The sequence below is a fragment of the Musca autumnalis genome, unplaced genomic scaffold (assembly GCF_047663935.1).
Source record: "Musca autumnalis isolate F117 unplaced genomic scaffold, ASM4766393v1 scaffold_3, whole genome shotgun sequence".
NCBI lineage: Eukaryota > Metazoa > Arthropoda > Insecta > Diptera > Muscidae > Musca > Musca autumnalis.
This window is the reverse complement of record NW_027411866.1, coordinates 176042447-176050696: the sequence shown is the minus strand read 5'-3', so window position 1 is coordinate 176050696 and position 8250 is coordinate 176042447. Positions and strand designations below refer to the sequence as shown.

The 8250-nt window shown below is 37.3% G+C and overlaps 1 protein-coding gene across 1 annotated transcript in view; it reads left to right on the top strand.

The window, feature by feature from the left end:
- Nucleotides 1–331: 331 nt before the first annotated feature.
- Nucleotides 332–8250, top strand: part of CARPB (Carbonic anhydrase-related protein B) — a 424717-nt gene continuing 416798 nt past the window's right edge. Inside the window, exon 1 of the mRNA XM_073972303.1 lies at nucleotides 332–1683. The gene's annotated coding sequence lies outside the window, so the exon portion shown is untranslated. The remainder of the gene's footprint in view (nucleotides 1684–8250) is intronic.

Here is an 8250-nt window from a genome sequence, read left to right as displayed (position 1 = left end):
AACACTGGAAAACGCACATGTTTCCAGTGAGCGAAAGAGCAAACAATGGTGAATTGGCAAAAGGCGAGCATGAAAGAGAACTGGCAACATACATTTCTCAAACTTCCCGGTTAGAAGACACAAAGAGTCGCATAAACAACATTGACCCATAGGAAAATGTGGTGAATTTATGTTGTGGCGATAGGCGCATGCGTTCCTCTTTGTCCCACAAAGTTACACGAACGACAGGCCCTCCACAAATAACAATTCGTGTAGCTGTTTGCCAATAAGACACACATAACGAAGTTGATGTTACGATATGACAGGAGTTCAAAGGATAACAAGTGTGTTTAGTTTATAAACGGTATTCCCAATGAAAAGACGTTTATGGCGCTTGAATGTCTAGGAAATTCATGTGTGCGTGTTCGTGTAACTTTTTAAAGGAAAGCACTTGATTTTCCTGGCCTATTGGCGGTGTTTGATACGTTGTGACCAACCATTGTGTTTCGTGATGGTGTCGAAAAGCCATAAGCGTTAATTTCTCTTCCTGCCGTGGTTAATGTAACGGTAAATTAATAAAAATAACGGAAATAAAAATCGTAACAAAACCATTGCCTAATTAATTTGTGCTAGCGTTGAGGTATGTTGACCATCAAAACGACACGAGAATCGATTAAATGTAATGGTCGTTCGTTAAACAAAAAGGAAACAAAATAAAAAAGCGCGAAAATATCGGTTGCGGTACCAAATGTTGCAAGCATTTTGGGCAAATGTGTTTAAATCAAAAATTTTGGTAACATTAACGTTTAACTAGCAAAAAATGTTCTTTCGTGCAAAATACGCGTGAACTTTGTAATTCTTAAGCGTTAGAAATATTCAAACCACAACTACCGTCATACAAAAGAAAAGAGTAAAAGTTTTGCCCTTAGTTTTAATTGTTATGTTCATTATATGTATGTGCGTTGTTGTTGGTCGTGGTGTTGCGGTCTTTTAGTTTTATTGTCGCTGACATTTGGCAAATGGTTTTAACGTTCTGTATTGTACAAGTCAGGAGGAAGGTTATCCCCTCCGGTTTCTCGCATCTAACATAAACTCATTTAATATCGCTACTTCTTTGTATGAGCTCGAATTAAGATAACATAATTTATAACGGAAACCGGATATGCATGCTAAGCACAAAACGTGTTAAGCCCCCTCATCATCATACCTCCTGTCGGGCTTACTTAAACGGTTATTTATGCAAAAGTTGTATTCATATTCTTCGGTTCGACCATCATCAACATATTTCACTAACTAACGCATTGTGCCGCGTAAATATAAAACCACAGTTTTGGTTGTGACCGATTTTCTGTCGTGCATTATCAAAAACAAATCTAACCATAAAAAAGGTGTTTGGCTTAAATGTTCATAAATGCATGTGCAAATGCAATCGAACATACAACCATACGTACAGAATACATATTTACAGATCACATACCGCATATTGTTGTGAGTGAATGAATGTTCATTTGTTGTGTGTTGTGTTTCTCTAAGTGCATTGGCTCCTGTCGTTGGCCATTGTTGTGGTAGTGTTGCTGGTAATGCAATTACATTCCCAAACACTGAGTGTTCCGTCTACAAATACTGCAGCATAACAATTTACATCCCATAACTACCACCACGACTACATTTCTACATCGGTATAAAATATTATCGTTTTTTTGGGTATGTATAGAAAACATTTTAGTGGTTAAAGTTTTACAGATAAATGCATTAATGTTGATATTGGTGTGTAATGAAAAATGCGTATGTTAACAAGAATTCATAATAAATGGAAAACGAACGAAGTGGGTTTTAAGATGAACAAAGTATAGGCTTTCAGATCTTGCGATGCCAATAAACAGGGTAAATCTTATTTGCTTTCCTGGACTCATTGATATTAGATTTGTGCTGAATAGGGGAATTGGAAATTATTTTGAAAATGTCCATCGTCGTTTTTACTAAAGCGGGGTACATACGATCAGTTTAGACTATCGAGTTTTCGAAAATATCGATTACTGTCAAACGGTCGAGCAACATCAAAACATTTTGTGGTTGTCTGATGACTGTCAAAATTGAACGGCCACACCGGCAAGCAACCGATTATTTGAGCAAAAATGGCAGTCAAAACTGATTAAACAAACATTATAAATTAACGTCATATGAGAACTTTAGAAGTTGAATTAAAACCAGCTCAGCGAATTAATCTAATTCGAGTACTTGTCTGCATAATATTGGTCACCATAGACTACTAGACCTTACTAAATCGTAGGAGGTCTAAATGATTATTCTGACCGTATATGACCACGAAACTTATGTTTTAGAATAGCCCCCCATATAACAGTACAGCCCGATTTCAGGTAATTTTTACGTTTTTAGCTACATTTCAGACCGAATTGGCTATAACTTGGTATTTAGGGGTGCTAGTGCTCAAAAGACGTATTAACGTATTTTTTTCAACCTCGATTTTTTCCGACTTATACAAAATATAAAGTGTTCTTTTTTATATTTTGTTTTATGTGTTTAGAATGAACTTAGTCATTCATTTCGATTCATATCTGCTTTATGGATAGAACCCCCCTTAAAAACATGGGTATACATAAAAAGATTGTATTGGAATATCGACGCATATTCACTCTATATTAAAAACGGAATACTTTCAGTAATATTCAGTAAAAGTGCATCCCACCTGATTAAGGATACACTCGTATATCAAGTGCAATGCTTCACAAGACTTGCCTTATTCTTTCAACAAATAGATTTTTGGAAGCGTTCTATCTACCAGAGTCGTAGATTTTACGCATTAGCCATCCCCATACATTTTTGAGAATATTTACCACAGTAGAATATGACGGCACTTTAGGATATCCACATTTCTTCTAAAGCGTCCCATTTTGGATGACTCGAAGTGTATACAAGTTTATTATGTCGTGATGAAATGTTGCATAAAATTCGGCTTCCGCCAACAACACTGCGGTTTGGATTTGGTTAAGATAGAAAAATGTTAAGCCAAAAATTTACAACAAATTATTGTTTTGAATTTGGCAAAACTGTTAGGACGGGGCTATTTCATTGAAAGAAGCGCATCTCACCATTACTTTCGTTGTCTGGCTTATTGCCTTCCTTCATTTTTGACATAATAAAAATAAAAGAATAACGAAGAAAGGGGCAACCTAGTTTGAAATTGGCACCGCATTCATTATTGTTTTATTTTTATTATGTAAGAAATGAAGCAAGGCAAGGAAGCCAGACCACTCTTCGTGAAAGTTCGGCTGAAAGTATGAGTTATATCCCTGATATTTTATCATCTACCAAAATATAGCAGCCAAGAAACATATATTCCGCGAAAAGCTAGTACTCTGACATACTGGTGTAGTGCATCCCATCTATGGCTCAGTTCGACTTATCTCTTTCTAAATTGTCTTATATGGTACAATTTAAAGATATATAAGAAAAACCAAACTTCCTTTAGAATTCCGTTAAAAAAATAAAAATGATTTTTTTGCGTGCACATCTACGATTTTTGGTATTGAGGGTTAAGAAAAATTCTGGATTCAAATCTGTTCGAGTTCACAAAATTGGCCGATGCGCAATAGTTATAGCGTTTTTTATTCTCTTATAAAGGAAATCAATTTTTAAATGTCATATTTGTTGTATTGAGAAAATGTATGCATATGTATATCAGTATTAGCATTTGATATCCATCAGTAGATGCACAATAACTTGTTTTTTTTTCGCAAAAAAAAAAAAAAAAAAACAAGTAAAAAAGTGTCAGTCGGCTTTGCCGACAGATATATACCCTCAGCCAAAGTGAAGCGAAACTTTTACCTCCGGACAGATAGAATTTATTTCAGGTCTCTTCAGAATTTGGCCCTTTTTGGACATTTGATCTTGCCGACAATAATGCGGAATAGGAATTAACTGCGCTAAGACACAAATGTTGAACTTTTGTAGGGCAGGTACTGTTAGGGAGGACCAATATTGGCCATTTTAGAAGTTTAACTAAATTTTGATAAAATATTAGGAGATCCAAAGTGATATATTTTAAATATTGGGGAGAAGTACCGAAAGTTGTGGACCGGTATTGCCCATGTGACTAAGTTTGGATGTAATATGACGAAGACCAAATCGGTTGAACAGTTCGAGAGTTATCGTGTTCTTCGACCGCCACATATGGTGACATAGGGGTTTTTTACACCTTTCGGGCTGTTTTCGCAAGAAATATGGACTTACCCCTGAAAAAAGTTTTACCGTCGTAATGGTGGTAGCGTATGCAAATAGCTTCAACAAAAATCCAAGTGATTCGATAGCAGGTCTTAAAGTGAACTTATCCGAGATTTTGTGTGGGAGGTACCCAAAAGAGTGCACAAATATAATCCATATTCGAACCTGATCTATATATGGTAGATATATTAGGATGTGCAAAGTATGGATTACATCGGTCACTCCCTTCAAGAGTTATCGTGCGCAAAATTTTTCCGAACATTTCTGACGTTCTGTGGGGGAGGTACCTGAAGGAGTGGACCGATATAGCCCATCTTCGAATTTAAACTATGTTTTGGTAAATTATTACGAAGGCCAAATTTTGTACCGAATCGACAGATCCGTTCGAGAGTTATCTTGCGCTCCTACCACTACACAAGGTGTCGTAGGGGCTTTTTGCAACTTTCCGGCCATTTTCTCGGGAAGTATGGACTTGCCCCTGATGAAACTTGTACCTTCGTATAGGGAACAGTGAATACAAGATGTTATAACAAAAACCAAGGCGATTCGAGAGCAGGTCCTAAACTGAACTTTTCCGAAATTTTGTGTGGGAGGTACTCCAAGGAGTTTACCGATTGAGTCCATATTGGAACCTCATCTAAGTCTGGTAGAAATTTCATAATGTGCAAAGGATGGACCAAATCGGTAACTCCCTTCAAGAGTTATCGTACGCACAAATTTTCCGAACATTTTCGAACTTTTGTGGGGGAGGTACCGGAAGGAGTGGACCGATATAATCCATCTTTGAACTTGAACTAAGTTTGTACAAAATATTACGAAAACCAAATTTTGGACCGAATCGGCAGATCCGTTCGAAAGTTATCTTGCGCTCCAACCACTACACACGGTGTCATAGGGTTTTTTGTAACTTTCAGGCTATTTTCTCAGGAAGTATGGACTTGCCCCTAATAAAACTTACAGCGTCGTATAGAGGACAGCGAATACAACTTGCGTAAACAAAAATCAAATCGATTCGAGACCAGGTCCTAAACTGAACTTTTCCGAAATTTTGTGTGGGAGGTACCTGAAAAAGTGGACCGATTGAGTCCATATTGGAACCTCATCTAAGTTTGGTAGAAATTACACGATGTGCAAAGTATGGACCAAATCGGTTATTCCCTACAAGAGTTATCGCGCGCACAAGTTTTGCGACAATTTTTGAACATTTGTGGGGGAGGTACCTGAAGGAGTGGACCTATATGGCCCATCTTCGAACTTAAATCGAATCTGGACAAAATATTTCGATACCCAAAATTTGAACCGAATCGATTGATCCGTTCGAGAGTTATCGTGCGCACCAGCCAGCCAGACAGACAGACAGACAGACGGACAGACAGACAGACAGACGGACGGACATTGCTAGATCTACTCAAAATGGTCTGAAACGGATATCGTACAAACATACTTGGGGTCTAAAACCATTATTTCGATGAGGCACATTTTTGGTCGTATCAAAGTGTAAATACCCTCTTTAGCCTAAAGGCTGAGGGTATAATAAATAAATAAATAAACAAATAAAAAAATCTGGGAGCAAATCTAAATTATACTTCCTCAGAGTCCGTATAAACCTCTAAAAAATAAATTAAAAATTCGTACAGAACCTATACAACGCGTAAAAAAATATGAAACAAAAATTATAAACATTTGCTTTATAAATTGCATATTATAGCAACAACAAAAGAGAAAAAATGTATTGTTAAAATATTATTCCAAATATAATTTTTTGTTCGATTAGAAAAATTGAAAACAAATATTTGGGAGTTCTTCAACTATTTCGCTAAAATCCCATACAATAATTAATGTATACTGTTAAAACATCATCAAGAAATGTGGTTTACAATCGCGAAATCTTAACTGCTCTTTGGTATAACTAAGAAGAATTGGAAATTAAAATTCAAAAATATGAAAATTAAAATTCTTGTTATTCGCGAATTTGTTAAAGTCGGTTGATGCATGCATATATTGATGTTTCATTCAGGGGCCATTGTGTGCCGTCAGTTGCAAAAAACCTTAAAGTGGGTAAAAGTCGCGCAATGTGCATATGATTTTGATGCGCATCCGGTTTCATCAGCACCGATCAAAAATACGTCAATATACACTTTTTATACCCTCAGCATTTATGCTAACGAGGGTATATACACTTTCATACGGGCAAAATGTGCCTCATCGAAATAATGGTTTTAGACCCCAAATATATTTGGACGAAATGTGTTTCAGACAAGTTGGAGTCGATTTAGCAATGTCCGTCCGTCTGGCTGGCTGGTGCGCACGATAACTCTCTAACGGATCAACCGATACTGTCCAAAATTTGGCTTTCGTAATATTTTGCGCAAACTTAGTTTAAGTTTGAAGATGGGTTATATCGGTCCACTCCTTCCGGTACCTCCCCCACAAAAGTTCGGAAATGTTCGGAAAATTTGTGCGCACGATAACTCTTGAAGGAATTAACCGATTTGGCCCATACTTTGCACATCGTGAAATTTCTACCAGACTTAGATGATGTTTCAATATGGACTCAATCGGTCCACTCCTTCGGGTACCTCCCACACAAAATTTCGGAAAAGTTAAGTTTAGGACCTGCTCTCGAATCGCTCTGATTTTTGTTGTAGCAACTTGTATTCACTGCCCCCCATACGACGGCATATGTTTCATCAGGGGCAAGTCCATACTTCCTGAGAAAATAGCCCGAAAAGTACAAAAAACCCCTATGACACCGTGTGTAGTGGTTGGGGCGCAAGATAACTCTCGAATGGATCTGTCGATTCGGTCCAAAATGTGGCCTTCGTAATATTTTGTGCAAACTTAGTTTAAGTTTAAAGATAAGCTATATCGGTCCACTCCTCAGTTAACTTCCCATCACAAAAGTTCAAAAATGTTCAGAAAAATTCTGCGCACGACAACTCTTGAAGGGACGGACCGATTTGGTCCATACTTTACGCATCCTAATATATATACCAGATATAGATTAGGTTTGAATATGGACTATATTTGCCCATTCCTTCGGGTACCTCCCACACAAAATTTCGGAGTTCACTTTAAGACCTGCTCTTGACTAACTATGATTTTTGTTGAAGCAACTTGCAATCGCTGTCTCAATTACAACGGTAAAAGTTTTTTCAGTGGCAAGTCCATACTTCTTGGGAAAACAGCCCGAAAGTTGTAAAAAACCTCTATGGCACCATATGTAGTAGTTGGAGAGCACAATAACTCTCGAACTGATAGACCGATTTGGTCTAAAATTTGACCTTCGTCATATTTTGTCAAAACTTAGTTTAACTTCTAAAGTGGTCCTCTCCTTAGGATACCTCCCCCACAAAAGTTCAAAATTTTGTCCTTTGGAAATTTATACCGATGATGTACAGCCGTATTAAGTTTTCCGTGGACAAGTCCATGCTTCCAGGTGTACGATAACCCACTGAAATGACTAGTGGGCGCGATATCTATCGAAAAGATATGACTCTCAAAATAACATCCTCTTCCGTAATGCACTATGTCGGTCCATTCCCTCCTCCGCAAAACTTTTTAACTTTAATCCTAATCCACTTTTTTGTCGGCAAGTTAAAGTCCACAAAATTCTGAAAAGACCCTAAATACATTCGGTCTGTCCGTTGATCAAAGTTCACATAGGCTGAGGGTATATCTCTGTCGGCAAAGCCGACTGATACTTTTTTACTTGTTACCGAAGGTTTTCATATTAGCCCTGTGTACAGCGATTTTATGTTTTCGGTAGGCTAGTGTGATAAAAAAGCTCTATCTATCGATATCCCCGCAAATGTTTTGAGTTTTAGTCCTATTCATACTATTGCCGGTTCATACCCCCTTAAATACATAAGTTTTTTTTTTGGGAAAAAAGTATTTCAATCCACACAGGCTGAGGGTATATCTCTGTCGGCAAAGTCGACTGATACTTTTTTACTTGTTCAAATAAATTTTTCAAGAACCGCGGATGTGCCTCCACATTCTATTTTGCGATTTAGTACGTGTTTTGTC